The sequence below is a fragment of the Accipiter gentilis genome, chromosome 2 (assembly GCF_929443795.1).
Source record: "Accipiter gentilis chromosome 2, bAccGen1.1, whole genome shotgun sequence".
Taxonomy (NCBI): Eukaryota; Metazoa; Chordata; class Aves; order Accipitriformes; family Accipitridae; genus Astur; species Astur gentilis.
In genome coordinates, this window is record NC_064881.1 from 13,929,727 (window position 1) to 13,949,721 (window position 19,995).

The 19,995-nt window shown below is 38.2% G+C and overlaps 1 protein-coding gene across 4 annotated transcripts in view; it reads right to left on the reverse strand.

The window, feature by feature from the left end:
- Positions 1-19,995, reverse strand: part of TOX (thymocyte selection associated high mobility group box) — a 222,466-nt gene that overhangs the window by 200,929 nt on the left and 1,542 nt on the right. The window contains exon 1 of one of the 4 annotated variants that reach the window (XM_049820655.1): positions 19,032-19,277. The exons of the other annotated variants lie outside the window; for them this stretch is intronic. The gene's annotated coding sequence lies outside the window, so the exon portion shown is untranslated. Of the gene's footprint in view, positions 1-19,031; positions 19,278-19,995 lie in introns of those variants that run through there. 4 annotated transcript variants of the gene reach the window in all.

The window sequence follows — 19,995 nt, forward strand, 5'->3', positions numbered from 1 at the left end:
CTCTACAACTGCCACTATCCATAGAGCTTCCATTAAAACATATACTGTGAGGGAGGAAGCATCAAACTGTTATCCATTCTTCCTAACAAGTGCACTGACAACACACCGGCCTCTCAATCCCAGCAGATTCCCTCCCAGTCAGCCTCTACTGGTACACATAATGTCACCAACACAGAATTATCAGCACTCAATTTTATAGGTGGGTCTCAGATGAATAGATCCCAATTCTACAAACATCTCAAGTAAGACCAGCTACCACAAAACTTAATTCAATAAACCCACATACCATCTGAAAAATGCTGGATATCTTATATGAAAATTCAGTGTACTTTGGCCATGCAAATTGAACAAGATTTCCCATGCCACCGAAGTCCGTCAAGAAGTCTGAAACTCATTAGTGAAGAGTGGGGCAAAAAAACTGCAGTTCAACCCATACCCAGTTAAGAATGGGATTTCTAACACTTAGAGGAGGAACCTCAGTCAAGACCAGTAGCACACACTAGCAATTCTTGCTGTTGAACATTAGAAAACTCTTTCCTACCTAGGGATGCCTTCAACGTGGATTTTACGTACCAGTGGTTATGTGCAAGCTTAGCATACCATGCATTAACTTCATCATCTTTTTAATAAGATGTTACATTAATTTTAGGTGCTTGGGAGTCACAAACTAAGGCATGCTGGCAAGCCAGATGAACAAAGGATACATTGAGGAATCATCTGTTACCTATCTCTACTTCTAAACTGGCCATGATAGTTTTACAGAGGATTTCTATTCCAAAGCTTTACCTGTATTTAAGCTTTAGAAAGCAACCAGTATAGACCTCTGTCACAATCACACCTAAGTTTCTAATTTAAATACTAATACCAAGGCACTTTTCTGAAGATGTTCTGAAGATTGAGAAAACTGATATCCCATTTCTTTAACCCACAATTCTGGTTTATCCGTAGTTAACAATCTGGATCCTGAAAGATATCACTGCTAAACTTGAATGTTTCTTTCTATCATATAATTAATTATTTGGCTAAATTTGTGCAAAGTAGAACTTCGACACACTTTACTTCTGTTTCATAAAAGATTTGGCTTTCATCTGATTTTTTTTAAAGATCTCACTTTTCACTTTTATGGGATCAGTTTTCCAACAATTGAGCTTATCAGCCACATCTACACCGCTAGTAATTCAAAACCATGGCATATTTATTGATTCCAAAAAGCTATTACATGATATCGCTTGCGTCGCTGTATTTGATTAGACTGAGTTATTGGAGGAACTAACAAAAGATTACTCAGAACTCAGCACAGAGCTTATATAGATGTCGTCTTACCTGACATCTAGGCTATTTGCTCTTGCACCTTTATTTATAAGTATTACACACAGATCAAGTTTTGCACAAAACAAATATCCAACGTACCTTTATCTCCATTTTGTTATTCCACCGTTAGAAAAGAAACAACTATAAGAGATAGGTTGTAGGTATGAAATGTTTATCCACTCCTTTAAGAGAATATTAATGAACAACTATGTAAAGTTGTATTGATGAGTAAGACATATTACGACTAAACATCACCCAAGTTCAATTTAAACCTGAGCTATATACTACATCTGAATATAGTATATATCAGATATTTATATATGAATATAAATTATGCACTTCTTTGGACAAAAAAATGCCCATAAGTTTAAAACATGAATATGTTAATTAGATTTAAATTCATCCATTATAGAAAATATTTTGACAAGTATCCTGAGAACAGTGTTTTTAAAACAGTTCAAGGCATTAAATACATGCAAATTTTGACAGTCAAAAATGCATACTGCATAGCTGAGATACTATCATTCTTCTTCACAATCACTGCAGCCTCTAGCTAGATACAGATTTTTCATGACAGACAGAAACATTTCCTTCTGTGTATCTCATATTCTTAGATTTCTACTTCAGAATGATTCCTGAAACACTTTCAAAGACAGACTTAAAACTACTGCAAACTAGAATGGTTATTATATATTTCAGTTAGCCAGGGCTGCCAACACCAAATCATAGTCAATCTCTTTTTAAGTGGAACTGTTTGCCACTGGAATCTCTTCCACTGGTGAGTGTTAGGACATGTTTCATTCTTGAATTACCCGCACTAACAGTGCACCTATAGGCTGTTTCCCAAATATGCGTAAGGTAGATGTATACACGGGGTTTGTGTACACAGGCAGATGAGTGCCCACATCAGTTTGAAGTATAGTCACTCTTCTGCAAAATCCCAATGTAATTTTAGGGCAGAGTTTCAGAACTGGCAAAGAAACATTTAAAATTTGTAACTAAAAGGTGAAGTCTGCCCCCTCTTTGCTTGGCAGCCCTCCTACAGTCACATGGCAAGCCAGAACAGCTCACTGACTGAGACAAAAACTTAGTCTGAAGGACTAGGAAGCAATAATGTCCATCTGCTTTCAAAGCAGAGTATCTTTACACAAAGGCATCCTGTGTGGGCATGGATGTGTCTGCATGGGACGCTACTGTGCAACAGCCAGTATGCCATAAATTCACATCACCCAGGCCCACAGCCCTCAACCACACACACAGCCTGTTGTAGATCACTGCAACAAAACTCTAACATAGAAGTGGGTCAGGAAACTGCTCAAAGGAATAGTGGACAACCTCCCTGTATCAGGAAAATACACCGATTCTTTAGTTACATGGATCTACTTACGCGAGGATTTTGAATTTGAAATGGAGGTTTAAAGGAAACATGGAAATTTTTACAAAGTAGTAACAGCTGGTCCTCAAGGAACTATGGAGATGTCCCATGCAGGCGGCAGCCTGGACCACACTGTGAGAGCATCACAGCTTCGCGTGAGTCACGTGTTTCTGAAAGCCCCAAGTGAGAGCATGTGGATGGAAAGACATGCAATTGTTTTACAACAAAAACAAGTTTCCTGGCATGAGCTTCCCTCACCTACTGAAGTTACCTTCCAACTACCAGCACTCTTTATCCCTACTTACTTGGAAAAAGAGCTGCAGGGAATCTTGCAGGGAGTATTGCAGAGCACCAGGGTATCAGTGGATTTGTGCATTTGTCTCTTAACCCAGATTTGCAGCTTACACGTGCCTCTGTCTTGCTAATGAAATACCTTTTGGATTGATCCACTACACAGGGAAAAGTAAAACTAACTGATTATTGTTTGAGGAAACCGCAACTCAAATGAACCTCAGCCACAGTTTTGCAACTGCAGGAGGGACAGATAAAATGTGATCTTGTAACTGTGACAACTAATACTAGTTTAATACTTTAAAATCTTTGTGTTTGATGGACCTTGGAATGCACATGTACTTATAGGAAAAACAACACTCGATAGAAAATGAATTTAATGTTCTCAGTAAGGTTTCTTTAGGGCCAGTATGTATAAAATGCAATAGTCCTGAAAATTAGCCCCAGGTGTATCATTTTGTTAATATAAGAAATGTGCAGGATATCTAGAACAATAAAGCTTACGTAAATCTTTTCATAAGAAAAAGGGGTACCTAAGATAGGGTTATGTAGCTGACCTGAAGCCAAATCACAGTCCTTGAAGAAAGCAAAACTCCTCTGGACATCAGTGGCATTTTTCCTAGGGTAAGAGCTGCAAGGCCAAGCCTGTTATTGAAATACTTTGGTACCATGAGGCTCTAAAAGCCAAAGCAGTGATAAGGGCAGGAGAGCTGTTATATCTGTACCATAAAAAGAAAGATTCTAGAGACGTTATTGCATTTAAATGTATTCTGATATTGCATTCTGCTTTTCCATCTCAGCAGACACTGTTTCATCCGAACAAGATGGGCATAACATAGAGCACAGTATTTTATATTAGATGTAGTTATAAGGGAAGAACAACAACCTTGCAATGACTCACTCACAGGACCAATTCATAGGTTACACCGAGTATGAAAGGCAATTTCAGAATAGTGGTGGAAGAAAAGGAGTTTTATAACAGAGGTGATACAAACTAATTTGGAGACACAGATACATACAGAACAGAGTACACAGTGTACTGTACATGCTTCTTCAAGGGAGGAAAGAATGGTTCCTTTTTCAAATGCAGTGGTATCTGCAAAAAATAAAGTCCAATTCTGTTCAGTACTGTAATGATTTCATTACAAATGCTGAAACATATTAAAAATTCAACACTAAAAAGACAGTGGCTTTGTACTTGTGCTGCACTGAGTCTAAACACAAGATACTAAGAACAGGAGACTGAATTAAGGCAGGACTGGTGACAGACATTGGCAGTCCTATACAAGTGGTGCATGCAGAATGTAATAAGATATTCAGGAGTGTATTTCAGTCTATATTCTAAAGCACTGAGAGGGTAAAGTTTTGCTCATAGCTGCATTCCTTTTTAGGAAAATGGGAAAAAATGGTAAGAAAATAGAAGATTTGTTGAATTATTTCACAAACAGCTTGTCACAGTTCTATATCCTAGATGATACATCTCTTTGTCAGGACAAACATAATGAAGTTCACCTTTTAAAATCTAATGCAACAGACTTCTATTATCACTAGGGTTGTAAAAATAGCATCTTCTACAAATGAACTGTACCATAAAAATTGATGCTCATGAAATGTTATTATAATCTGAAGTCTAAAACCACAAAGCAAGAAAATTCCGAGTTAAACTGAAACTTCATCCTTAGCCCACCCAAAAGTGTTTAGACACAGCAGGGCTTGCCAAAGAGCAATAATCCTATATACAAAATATGCTGCCATAACTAGAAATTTCAAACTAAGTATGGAATCCCAGCTCTAATTCTGACCTTTCTCTTGCCTATTTTTGTGGGTATAAGCAAGTCCTTTCATTACTGCAGCACTGGTGTGGTTAATAACCTTAAGGTAATTTTTTTTAAACTATTTCTATGCAGCAGAATTCATTTGCCAGCTTCTCAGTTGCACAGTCAACTGTACTGTTTTGTAAAGGCAAAGAAGGGGAAAAACCAAAACACAAATAGTAAAATTATTTTTACAGAGTACTGTGGAGTGGCCCTAAAGGAAAAAGAACTCACATAACTGAGTGGTTCACTCCTTGTACTCCAAACTTGTCGACTTCTTTTTCTTTTTTTTTAAGAGCTACAGGCATAAGTTATTGAACCACCAGATAAGGGCTGAAATAAGATCTGTTGTTGAGGAAGAACAAGGTTCTCATCCAAGTTAAGAGATAAGAAATTGGGATGTGGAGAAGAGTGATTTTATCAGTGACGGGAAGGGAAGGTGGGGAATGGGACACGAGATGGCATAGCATCTCATAGTGTTTCTCTAGACCTCTACAATTAAGTTTGTGTTGAAGGACCTCTCCCTCCATTGCTGGAGACTACTCCTTCTCTCACCAGGATCTATTTTTGGAGAGACTACTTTTCCCCATTTCTCTTATGTGACCTCATCAATGTAATGATCACAAAAGGATTTCCTCATATTTTTGGACTCTACCTTCTTAAAAGAAACTTCCTGGCAGGAGATGGTAAATCAGCTGCTGAAGACACAGCCTCTGTTGCAGGATGTCAGGACTTCTATGGAATATGAGCGAGGAAAGTAGCAGATGAAGGCAGCAATGGAATAGCTAACATGACATTTCATGGACTGAAGACAGAAAGCACTTCTCAGAGAAGCCCCTGCAGTTCAGGGAGTTTGTTCCATGAGCCAGCAAACGTTGCCTGGAGTCATGCAAGTCCACAGAAAGAGCAACATAATGCACCATAAAGACTTCTGTAAATGCACATTCATGGAACTTTTAACATCATCCAGTACTACTTCACTTGATCAGTCCTAATCGTAATAGCTCTGCTGTCATGTAAATCTGAATTTGGCTGTTTTCCTTAAAACAGGCATGTTGTCACACAAGGTCTTTGAACCAGAGATTTCTGAATCACTCCAAAGAACTAAGGGTTAAAGTTAGTCTGCCTGGGGCACACCCCACACCTCCCTTCTCCACTGACAGTACAGGGACTTCAGGACCCTCCAGTGGTGTCCCTTCTTGCCTAGTGAGCTGGTCAGCTTTTCCCTGCAGATAGCTTAAGTGTCCATGCTGGTGGAAATGATGTCCAGCTTTGTCCAAGACCAGTCAGAAAATCTATTTTCTACAGGTTAACTTCATGTTTTCTTCTGTTATAGCACAAATTCCTAATCACCAGGTGACTGGTACTCTGAGTAAGGTTGCAATTTATCTGTCTTTTCAAAGCTCAGCATCTGTACAGGGAGAATATTTGAAACATACAGGGTGAAAGGACTCTCCTGGCAGAAAGGAGACTAACATTCAGTGATGGTAAAATGCAAATACATGCTCAAACCAGCGCTGAGAGACCACGGCCCCAGCTCTTTTCCTTAGATGAGTTCCTTAAACACTCGGTGCCTCCTTTCCCTACTCTCCTCTCCCGTGCTTGACTGAACAACATGCAGCTACCAGAGTGGATGGAAAGCCCACGTTCCCTCATAACCATGTTTCATCTTTACCCAGGATAACAAGACCTGATGATTATGATACTCTTCTATTTGTAACTCCGCATAAACAGGGAAATATGCGTTCCCATACTGTTATTTTCAGCTTTGTATGGGTCCATTGCAAGCTCAGTAGTAAGAATAAGGGAAGATTCTGATGAGTGAATGGCAGAAAATTAACCTCCAGGTCTGGTACATCACTGTGCCCCATTGTTTCAGAATATGCTTACAACTCTAATATAAGCAGAGAGCTTCTAACATTGCTAGAAACCCAGGCAACCATGTAGAAAGCAGCAGGTTAACGGCTGGCTGTTGTAATTAACTTGTTCCTAGAAAGTCTGAAGTCTTCTCCTCCAACAAAAAACTTCTAAATTCAGAACTTTACCTATTTTATTCTGCAGTAAATATTAACATTTACATTTTGAATTTCTGAAAAGAGCGACTAAAACCAAAGCTCAGTTACAGAATGCTGCTTTAGTATTTCCACTGTAATGTTCTGTTTGAGAAAGTCCTCTGGAATCAGAGCACTCTTAAAAGGGCAATGGATTCAGCTGAATAATATATTTTTCCATTTCAAAAATATTTCTTCTCTGAGCTTTCATTATTACATACATGAGCTCCCTTGTAGGTCCAAAGAAAAATATTATAGGACAAACTCTAAGGATTTGTACAGTAAATCCTCAGTTTTTACTAGAACTAAAATAATTTATACACATTTAGAGAGCTTAGTATGAAATGTGCATTTAGCATATCCTACTTTAATTACTTCTATACGCATAGTATCTATATATGATAATAAAGATATAAAGATACATATAATACAGTTTATCTTATCTCACAATTGCAGGCTTATCTATAGTACATATTACTGTAATTTTGGTCACAATACCTGTATTTGGAGTTCAAGTGGTATTTTTAACCTTAAGGAAACTCAACCAGCTCCATTATTTGCAGCACACCTTTCGAATTCAGCAGAAGAAAAGATACTGAGATAGAAAAATGCCTTTTGTTCAGAGGTAAACTGTTAAAATTACTAAAGCCTTAACTTCCACTTGAGCTCCTCAGCCCAAAATGTGGGCATCATGACAAAAAAATAACACAAGTATTCTCATGTTGGAACCCAATCATTAGAATGTAAGCATGCCTCATGGCAGCCTGTGTCAAGGTATCCACAGAAGGAAAGGATTGGTAAGAGAGAGATGAAGATTTTCCCAGACACAGCAACACTTGATCCTCCCCTCATTCACCATGACAAAACTCTCCCTGCTGCTACAAGAGTTAACTCTGCAGCAGAAAAATCTGTGCAGCAATATTGAAGAGCCATAGACACTCCTGATAGACAATAGTAATGAATGTCATGGATACAATTCAATGAATCAGTAACACACACAAAGAAGACATTTTTGAAAGAATGTTGTTTGGGTTACAAAGTGAAGATGCCAAAATGTGGAAAATGTCATATTTAAGGCTGCCTGAAAGTCTAACTCAGGTGCCATTTGTAACTGCATTAATGATAAAGTTGCAATGGCGTGATCACTTATTCCACATCTGCTGTTTGACTCCATCAGCTCCTGCCAATGGTAACTTACTAAAGAGCAAAATCAAGACATCCTTAAATCTGGCATTCCCAGCCTTTGTTTCCCAGTGTTTGACTTCATAACCTAACAAAGTCCTGAAGAAATAAAGTCCTCATGACAGCAACGTTGTAATATTCTCAACACTGTAACAAGAGCTACTATGGTGATTTACAAAAATGGCCCTGGTGTTAATGCAAAATTACAGCTTCAGAGTCTGCTCTCATTTTTATCAAAACCTTAGTTACAAGCTTTACCATGTTGCACAACTGAAATATTTTCTTTCCTCAACAATGAAAAAAACATTTAAAAATTCTTCATTTCTTTTAGGTTTTGACTTCCAAAGTCTACAATTTTTTCTGGCTTTGGGAGCCTTGTGGACATGGTACCTATAATGGAAAGCTCCCCAAACCAGGAATAATTTTAGAAATTCTCTCTCAAAAAAAAAGTTTTATCAGAAGTGGAAGCACCAAAGGTCTGAAACTTGCACAGATGTGAGCCCAAACAAATCTAAACACAAGCACCTTTGGGTGTCCAGAAAGCTATGGCTCCTCATTGATGCATTTGCTCATAGGACTTGAATGCACACTGTACAGAGGGAGTTGTACTTTCAGATTACTATCTTTGCCATTTCCCATTTCCCTCTATTTTCTACTCAGAAATCCTGAAAATCCCTGGAAGTGTCAGTTCCTATTAGATCCAACCATTCACTGATGTCATATATTACGTCAGAAGGGCTTCGCTTCATTAGAAATAAAGCAAAGTCTTGGCTTTCTTAAGGTATTCATAGTTTTTAAGCACTACTGAGGGTTTACTGATGTTCAAGACATAATTAGGCGAGATGCACGTTAGTCCAGCACAGGAGTGAATAGGCTCTGTACAGGTGCCAAAGTTAAACAGCATGTTGTCAGACAAGGTGATGTTCGTTGCTGTTGTAGCCTTAAGATTCAACAAGTGGTTGGCACCCTCCATTCCCACACTTCACACAAATATAAACTGAAAGTGCAAGTTAGCCCTACACAAAGAGTAAAAGGGCAAAAGGCAGTCAATTTGCTTTTCATCCGAGAGCACTGATAACTAGGAAAGAAACTTTTTGACTAAGTAACAATTCCTTCCCAGGGGTCCTCACGGAAAAATGCAACTGTCATTCCCCTTTAGATTTCAATGTCCCTGTACAGACAAAAACCACTAACTCAGCTAAAAGTTCCCCACAACTGCGTTGTAGCTGTGCTTTCAGTTGCCAATGCTTCATGAGCTTTAAAAAAAAATACAGTCAATGTTGTGGTTTCTGATGTAAAATGAAACCTGGAATCTAATTTGAGACATCAAAATCTAATTACTATTCATAATAACGAACCTTTGGCTTTGTCATTTTCACCTGCAATGTTCCTGGCTATGGAAAATTTTGGGGTCTATTTATCAGTGTCATTTTGCAGCGATGTATCATTTACTGTTCTTAAGAAAAAAAAAAATATTTAAGTGGCATTACAATTGATACCAAAACTCAGTTTTATTATCAGACTCAAAACTGAGGTCTCTGTCAGTCCTTATTGAGGTAAATCTCCCCCTAAAGTAACAGTGTTGCCCAAAGAGTGTGGATCAAATCCAGAATGAATGAGAAAGCCCGCTAGCTCCCACACATACGAAGAAACCCCCACGATTTCCCCATGTCTTCTATAAAGGTGCAAGACGCAAGGGCAGCCTGCCTCAGTAAATTTTTCCACTCACTTTACTTTTTTTTTTTATTTGACTGATTTTGTTCAAAGTACTCTTGGAAAAAAAGTAGAAAGATAAACACACTGCTGCTAGCAAATGCCAGAAGAAAAATATATTCTAGCAGTCTTTGGCCAACTTAGACTTGAAATGAATTTACATCATCAAAATACCTCTTAATTGTGTTAAAACATTCTGAAAACTTATTGCACACATTTTTCTTCCAAAATTCACAGGAACCTTTTGCTTTACAGTCCATTCTTCACTTGCATGCCCTTTCTCTCTCTCTTTGGAAAATATATCAATTGTTTATTAAAAAAAAGAAGTGTTTTGGCATGGCTGACCTGTAGAGATATGGAGCTAAGCAGAGTCCGGTGAATCTACTCACTCTGATATGCACACATGATACGCAATTAAAATCTCCATTCACATTCCTATGGGGTTGTCAATCAAGAGAAAAGCCTTTTTGACAACATCCAGTGAAGCGTACCAACTAACTGCTGAACAGGAACTTAAACAGTAACAGCTTTTGTTACTAGCAAGAACGGATTTTACCAAGATTGGGCTCAGTTTCTAAAGAAATCATTATGTTAAAATTTGGGGGGCTTTTCATTAAAAATTAAAATGTGTCACAAAGCTATTGTGTGTGAAGCTATCATATTATGTAATACATGAGGGTTATCAGATGTATGTGAAAAAAACCTCTAACCTTTCTTGACTGTAGGAAACAATTTAACCTTTCATATTTAGAACAATGAACAATGATCACAAGCCAGTTTTTAGCAAGAGAACATTATTCTAATTGCATGTTGTCTATTTGGTAGACACTGAATATCTTTTATAACCATATAAGCTTCCCAGCCACAAAACTAACACCGTAAAAGGTCTGCTACTGCCAAAAATGATATTGTGAACAATTTATTACTGACAGACTGGAAAATGATGTGGCTTAATTATAAGTATTTGCAACTCTGAAAATATACTAACTTTGAATTTATGACAACAGAGGAGAGTCTTTGATAAACACTGAAGATGCTAACATTTACTTTCTAATACCCAGTTAGATAATGCACAACTCGTAAGAGCATTAGGGTACTTCAAAATCAAATCTGTAAAGGTAAAACCAGTAAAAATAAATAGGTCATTATTAATCTGCTGTTTGTGTTTTGAGCACTAACCTTGAACTACAGTTTTCCAACATGCTAATATTATTAGATATTGAAATATTTGCCCTCTTGCTTATCACGCTCCGTAACTGAAGACAGAGCAGATGCATCCTGACTATTAACAGTCATGACAAATTGCCTTACTAATGAATGTTACACACTGAAAGTGCCATAACTGATTAAACTACAATTTCCCACTACCAGACAGAGAGAGACTTGGGAACTCCAGCAGTGGACAACTCTGATGTTCTGCCAACAGGCCTTCAGGGCACAGTGTGGTATTTAGAAAAACACACTGTAAATTCCATATGAATATATTCTGAAAGACTATGTGTATACAACAGGTTTTAAAGAACATTAGATGAAACAGCTTAGGTTTGTAGCCGATGAGCCATGTAAAATAGATGTGTTTTAACAATTTTAGTATCATTACAAGGCTGCATTGGAGAATATTTCTGTTGGGTTCCTCTACCCACCTCCCCACCTCCCCAAACATTGCTTGTGCTTTGCTTTCACATAAAATCTTTCTTTTGTCAGTCTCTTTGTCGGTGCAAAATTGGCAGCGGTTCAAATTCAAAGTACTCCTATTCATTTACTGACCATTAAACCAATGTCATTCTAGTTCACATCAGCCAGAGAGCTAAGCTCTAAAAAACATAAAAGGCTTGCTTCACCACTGACGAATAATGTGTACATTTTTACAGAGCTTAAACCTTAATGCTTTGCCTGAAACTAACAATACAGTATATCTTATCATTCCTTTTTCACAAGCAGGCAGCTGCTGAAACGCTTGCCACTTCAAAATATCAATTGCTTGCCAGAGTTGTCCTCAACACACCCTGTCAAACTCATGTATATTGTGCAATGAAAATGGTGCAGGACTGAAAGCTAGAAATTGTGTCAAATTCTGCTGTAAGGGTATGATGTGCAAAGAACAACGTATGACAACCGTAGAGACTACAAACAATAGCAATGGAGCCAGACACTACATATATCACAACTGTGCCTGTACATATTTTATTGTATGTATTATATATTTAAAGCATGACAAATGTGTCATTGAAGCTATGTGCTACACCAGATAGAAACCCTTCAGCTAGTTAAGCTGTTTCATTTCTCTTGATGGAAGTGTAGTGGTATTTTTCTGCCCTCTGAACATTTGTTTGTAAATCACACAGCACAAAAAACCCATCAGGTTTTCAAAATGAGTAAGAGAAAACAAAAGGCAATACTACAAGATGAGAGAACGAGATTTTGTTCAATTAACACTTTTGCTTTCCTCCAAGGACACATAGCCAGGCTACCTTAAAGAATATCTGAGGCTATGCAAGACAAATGCAATATTACTGTGCCCATAAATTACAGTATACCTAATTTTAATGCAGATAAGTGCTGGCCTATTGATTTGCATGTTTCCCTGGCAAAATGGAAATCCCATGTGGGTATGTTCTTTGTCTGTAGAAAATGCATTTTAAAAAACCTTTATGAATACAGCAATCTATGCTAAAATGGAAAAAATAAGTCACTAGTATAAAATTACGTATGGAACCTAGAGGAAGTAGTGCACATGTATACACACATGTATACATGCATCTCTGTGTATGCATGTGTGAATGTGTGTTTCACAATCACTTAGTTTTTTTAGCACATACTTACAATTTCTATAAAGTGTCTTAACTAATAAAAATTCAGCCTCTAAATATAATCTTAAATTAGCTGAGGAAAAAAATGAAAATTGCCAAACTAAGTAACAAAGTAAGTAACCATGGAATGCTAATCTTAAATTAAAGAAACAAGACATAGTGGCGATGAAAAAGAAATGTTTGGGAGGAAAGATGAGTGCAACAGCCCACAACAGCATGTAGGTTGCAAAACCTGAACACACAGGATTCCATGAGGATCATTAACTGATATAATCCTAACTGAAATGAATAGATATGCCATTAAGGTGTTAATAAATATTTTGGAAAGAGAATAGGTGTTTTAGGTGCTCAGGGTTGCTGACCTTTGCTGTGTTTATTAGTGGGACAATGATGCATTATTAACACACAGCAGCTGTACCTGAACTGCTGCCATGAACATAATAGCCTTTTATAGCCATCAGGGGAGTGAGATAGGAGGCCTTTATTAACCACTAGACATGATTAGCACATTATGTGAACTTTAGTAGGCAAATTATCTCTTATTGAAATATAATGTTGGTTATAACTAATTGTAAACATGATTTTAAAAACTTCTCAATGCAAAACTCAGAGTTTCACTACCATTTAGCGAATTACTGGCTAGGCCACTAAAAAATTTTTTCTTCCTTTGTTCAACCTGCAAAAACAACTGTGCCTCACAAAAACTTACTGCACTATATTAAAACCACTGAAGAGAATGACTTCCACATCATGAATATTATTCTTCAGAACTGTAAAAAAACATAAACAGACAATTCCAACACAATTAAGAAAACTTCTAATGAAGAAAAAAACCTTGCCTTATATTTTCCTATGAAGATTACAAGCAGTTCTTAAAAAATCAGTTTGCCAATACATTTTCAAGAGTTAACTTGAAAAAATAACACCATGATTTACTTCAAAAAGGCTAATTTTGGGTAAGATTATCCCATTAGCCTTCGCAACTGAACACAGCACTGAAAGTCCATTATGAGCAGTCTTTTATGCCCTAGCAGAATGTCATTAACATAAAAAAAAAAATCATTAGCTTTGATATTAAGCCTCTGCTATCTGCAGGTTTCTATGACTAATGTTCACAACTATATCTGCCAAATGATAAATTATACTTTTTTGAATGGTTATCATCCCTTTTCACCATTATTATTCCTTTTACTATTTATTATTATTTCAGGTTGATGCAAACACGATGATCGTATAAGAAACAAATGTTTTCTCTTATTTATGAATACAAACTTACACAGTTTTGGCAACTGTGACCAGAATATGGCTTCGAAGCCAGCTACTTATATTACAGGATAGAAATGACAGATTCTCAGAGTAAGTTCACTTTCTTCAAAGTAAGCAATATATAATGAAGCAGAAACATACGTGTATATATGCATAGAGCAGCATTGATACAGTAGGAATTGATATGTGTACATAATATTCTCACTTTTCTGGCAGGAACTGTCTGGATAAATCTTTTGTTTCACATTGCAGACTTCATACTCCCTTTACTGACCCATTTCTGTAAGTACAGGTTATCACTGTCTGATTTCAGAGTTCTGATTTCTTCTTGCAGATAGAATAAGTAACTGGAGTTCACTGCAGATTTCCTTATTATAACAGAAATACATAACAGCTACAGTAACTTCCATTTAACCTTTAAGACCATATAATCATCAACAACAATAGGAGGAGACAAAAGTACTACCACAGCAGCTCAATTTCCATGCTTAGCCAGCAGTACCTTTGAAAAAAAGCCACTCGTGCCACTTTTGATTGGTAGAGAGCAGTTTAACAGTCAAGAATGTGAATGCTAAAACATTCTGACATTTCCACTAACCTGGTTTTGTCAGATGCTCATGTAATTCAAGTATGTTTTGCAACTTAGAAAGCAGCATGTTTTTTGGGAGAAAACCATACTACAAGGTTCTATAGCAGATCAAATAGGAGCCCAGTGAGAAATACTAAATGAACAGTTCAGGAACAGTGTTAGCATATGTGCAATTGAAAGTTAAGATATAAATATTAGTAGAGCCATATGAAATTCAAATGCTAAAAATAAACTACTTATTGCAAACATAAGAAGCAAAAGAAAACCATAGACATTACAAATGTTGGTTGCACCAAGATCTCTGCTGAAAAATGATTTTAACTTTGAAGATCTAAGTCAAGAGTTAAACATTTTATTTGATGCTCTGACTTACTAACCTAAAACTGATCACAATCGATGAACATAAAATGCAGATATTCCAGTGGAAGCGGAGATGAGATTTTCTTCTGTACACTTGCTGCTGTGGAAGGGTGCTGTTTATTGCTGCTGCTAACACTACATAATCTGTACCTAACCATAGAATAATGAAATGTTGCCATTTTCCAACTGAATGCTGTAGGGAAAAACATTATGACCAAGAAAATCTCATTCAGGTTGATGTGAATTCCATGTCTGAAAGTATTTTGGAAGCACTGCTATAATTAACAGTCATTTGGTGCTTCCACTATAAACCATGTTTTGGAACAGTTAACAACTCGTCATTTTTAATGAGAAATCACTCCCTGGGCAAAAAAACTTGGTACCTAGTTGCGTAACTAAACCAGTAGAATAGAATAGAATAGAATAGAATAATATTTCAGTTGGAAGGGACCTACAACGATCATCTAGTCCAACTGCAACAACGGAACATTTAAATTTGGTTAGGCTATATTTAAAATAAGTATTATAGTGTATGCAGCCCATGCTAGACATCCACAGAGCATGTGTCCACTTCAAAAAGATAAACAAAGCTGCCACTAATCACCACTGCTGTCAGTTCCAGAAGCCAAGGTCTGCATTGATCCAGGGACTACCCTCTCACCATGCGAAGTGGTACTTTCATGTCACTCTTGAGCCGTGCTGAGAGAGCAGTCAGAGGAAGCTTTTTATTTCCACCATCTAAGCTTTGTTATATCTGCCATCAATACAGGATTTAAATATCCAAGAATTTTGATCTAAATCCTACCATGATTAGGACACTTCTCTGCTTAATATAAAGGCGTGTTTTAAACATAGTCAGTTTTCCAATGTTTCTGTACAGTGTTAGCAAGATGAGAAAGTCCTGCTAAGATAGGAATCTAAGGACAGGAGGGTGCTCAGCTCTTCCTGGTAAAGTGTGATCGTTCCCAACACACACCGAATTCAACAGGAGTTAGGACTGCCCAGTCCTCCCCAGTGTCAGCTCCTTAAGTCCTTAAATGCAGATCCAGCTGCTCTTTGGTTTAATGTAAACACCAAAGGTACTGCATGCACTGTAGTGTTAGTGTAGCTAATTCAGCATTCTTAATAGTTTACAGTTTTCGCTTTTTTTCAGAAGACCTCATGATAGGCTGGTGGAGGGTAATGCCCTAGAAATGAAATACATCATTCTGGTAAGAGAATAAAACATAATTTCTCTCAAGGTACTGATGTTTGGCAGAAAGAAAAAAAGAAAAGAATGACTGTGGATGCTTTGGTTTATAGAGATCTTTGAGAAAGATTTCTCAAAAGCACATACATAAATAATTTTCTATATTCCACTAAAATTGGGACCACTTCTTTTCTGAAACACTGGAATTTAAGGAGGCACACTTTAGGCTTGCCCACAGCTCTGAGACTATATTCTAAGGTCCTAGTAACCCAAGAAAGAGAAGTCCATTTCCCTTCTTCCTATGTGGCACTTTTGAAACTAACTAAAACACTTAACACTTAAAAATCAACAGTCAGCACTAATGCAACTCTTTAATCTTCCCTTTAAGAGGCAGCAACAAATTTCAGGTATGATTCTAATGCAGTAGGGGAGAAAGTAGTTATCTAAGGAAAAAAAAAAAAATAGCATGCCCAGAATAAACAAATGGTGATCTATTAGATGAGCATAATGTAAACTGCTGTCAAAACACTAACACAGCATTCCAGCTTTAGGACTGTTCTTCAGAGCACTGGGTTGCCACAATTCTGAGTTTCAGATAGAGACTGGATAGAAGCAAGCCATTGGAAATAATGTACACTTTGTAAACAGCCATGGAACATTTTACTTAGAGTAATCTCTGTGGTGGAATTAAGTTTACACAATAAATGATTCTAAACGCTGTGTATAAATATATGCACTTTTGCTCTGTGGAATTCTGATTACGAGCGGGATTGTTACCTGCTTACAAAGCACCGTATTGTATCTCCTTATCCACTTCTACCCAATGTCACTCTGCTTTTTTCATTTTTAAGGGGCTTGCTTCCCTCTCCCTTCTTTCCTCTTTATTCCTCTTTTTAAAAACAACTACAGTCTTATCATTCTACCTCTGCTGTCTGGCTGTATTTTTCCACTGCTCTGACAACTACCAGTGAATACAAGAAAGATGAGTTGTAGGCTCCTGTATTTTTGAACCAGGTAGCAAATCACAGAAGAATCTAGTGCATAATTCTGCAAGGGTAACCAGTGGGAGCAGTAAAGACCATTATTTTCTCCCTACTGTTGGCAGGGGTCAGCGTCCCTGTCATTAGCTGTGTCAAACTATAATTATGTAAGTGCACTTTATGTGAGCAGATATCTGAAAACACTGTAAAGTTACAAGTATGAAAATATACCAATCCTTCTTACAGTACTGATCAAAGTGGTCTTTGGAGGTGACACTTCCATACGGAAAGCCACTAGGATGTTGTTTATTGCTCTCTACATAAACATTCAAACTTATCATCTGAATTCTTCAAGCAGCTTGAAATCCCTGACCATATTCTTCTATCAAATTAAGACACTCGGATTATCAAAGGTATTTCTTTTGTAGCATTCAACTCAATTAAGGAATGTAGTGTTTCTTAAAATAAACTTCAACTGAACAGACTACTTGTATTACCCTGTAAATGTCTGAAATGCGATTATGCTTCAAGTTTCAAGAGGCAAACAGTACAACCCCAACTCTAAATCTGTCTGTCCGGCGTAAGAGCTCCACTATGTTATTTCAAAGGCTGACCTATATACCGCAGCATACCGTCCATTCTGTCTGTTTGTATAAGAGATACCTCACACAGTTGTCATAACCAACATTGTTTGCATTGTTCTTTCACTTTTCTCTCTCCATGGGCAATGTGAGAGAAACAAGGAAAAGCCTGGATAACAATATATGCAGAGTATAATGAGCTTTCACAGCAGATAGAGAAATATTAGACTAAGATGCTTAGAATGCTATTTTAGGTTTATAAAATAAAGATCTAAGCAGTCTTCTGAAACAAAGCCTGCCAACTGGAAATTGTAAGATAAGAGGCAACTGTTTGAATCTACATTATTGCATTTTCCTTTGGCTACAGAAAAACGCACTGTCAATACCTCCCATGCATGTGCCCGAGAACTCACTCATATGCTACAAAAAATCATGTGATCAGCAAAAAAGCTAGCGCTTACAGAATAATTAGAAAACTTAAAAGCATAAGTGTTTGTGGAATACTTTGTAAATTACCAGCCGCTCAAGCAGACTTAAAATGTGAAGAATCAAAGTCTGCCATATTTGTCAAAAAAACCCCAACCAAAACCCCAAACCAAAAACTGAAACCCAGATATGAAAACAAGGGCCAAATCCACCAGTAAGTGTCCAAAGCAAGTTTTAACTAACTTTACAAAAAAACAAGGTCCAGTTCTGAATGAGTTTTGCAGGTAAAGACCTAATCAAGACCACCATTCCAACCCAGAACACGGATCCACCACACTCCAGCCTGGGAGTTTTTCCTGGGAGAGATCAAGAGCAAACACTCAACCAAACTTACTGAACACAAAAGTCTGCAGGCCTCCCGCCCTTCAAACTCCCTAAGTACACACAGCATGAAAATGAGTGACAGAGCAATACTGTAACATGATGACATGTTTAGAACAAGTCAGATAAGTTTTCACAGTAATGTTAATCATGCTGGGTGAAGGGAGAGAGTGAAGGGGGTGAAAAATGAAATGTTCAGTAAATGCACGCCTCCAAGGGGCCTGGCAAACCTACTCTGTCCATTTAATGTAATCAGTGGTCAGTGGCAAAGACATCTGAAAAAGACTTTTGTCCTATACTTGGTATCTTATACTGAAACATTCCTGGTAAGTCTTTTCCAAGCATAAAACATATGTCTTATGACTGTGCACTTTTAAGCACATTATCAGTTCAGGCAAAGTGAAAGAGAAGAGTTGCAACTTGTCTACAGAATGAGTGTCTCATTTGCATTTAAAAAGAACAGTTTGCTCCCTCATACATGGCATGACTTAAAAGAAGCTTTAACCAGCTAGTAAAGAAATTCTGAAAACGACTTTCTAAATTAATTTATTCGATTTGCAGTGCAACCCACCAAAAATTATTTAAGGAACTTAATTGGAAAATGATTTAATATATTAAAGTAATTCCTGATTTTCCAAAGCATTTAACTTTTAAATTAAATCTGGCCCACTATCTCAAGAATGATGAGTGAAATGTGTATTCAAGTCATTACCTTCTTTTTGAAGCTTTCAATCACTGATAGGTTTAATAACGTTTGTCCGGTTTCATTGCCAAATGGGTCTTCAGACACTTTGGTGCTTATGTCATTAGCATTAGCCCAAGCTTCTCACTTGGCAACACTTTACGGTTACAATTTACAAAAACAGACAAGAGAGAAAATAACGGCAAGCCACAGATCAAAGGTAGCAGTAGCCTCATGATTGCTCAGAGCGCTTACAAAAAAATTAAAGCACACATACAGGCTCCGACACATCTGGACTCTTCCTGCCGAACAAAGTTCACTCCTGGCACAAACTTCCGATCTATAGGGCAGGTTTGCCAGATGCTGCGAAATACAGTTACTGAAAACACGGCTAACAGTCATACCTCTGGGATCTCTCTCGAAATATCCTTAGGCATCCACCACAAAGGGCCAGATTTATCCCTGAATTCTATAACTCCATTGAGTATATGTGAAATGCAGCCAGGATGAATTTGGTCCTTGCTGTTGTGATTGGTAGATGAGACCATGTGGGAAATCTTTCCTGAAAACTGAGAGGGCTTCACCCCGGCGCTGCAGCCTCCGCGCTCCAGCACAGACACACGCTATTTTGCTGTTTATCTCTGCACCGAGGCAGCTGCCCGCAGTGAAAGAAAGAGACGGCTCTGAACATCTCCCTGACACGTGAGACCGGCATGACAATAGCCGAGCGCGGAACCGGGCTGGCCGCGGCGGGCCGGGGCGGCTCGCCCCCCGCGGCCGCCCCTCCGCGGCAGCGCCCCGCCACCGCGCCCCGCCGGCCCCCGGGCCCGGCCGGCCTCCGCGCCCCGCCGCGGCCCCGCCGCCACCCTCCGCACCGGCGGCCGGCCCTGCGCCCGGCGGAGGTTCCGCTGCCGAAAACATCTGCTGCAGCCTGCCACGGCCTCCCGCGGCAGGTTGCTGAACGAGCGCCCGGGTTTGAACCCCGCGCCCGGGC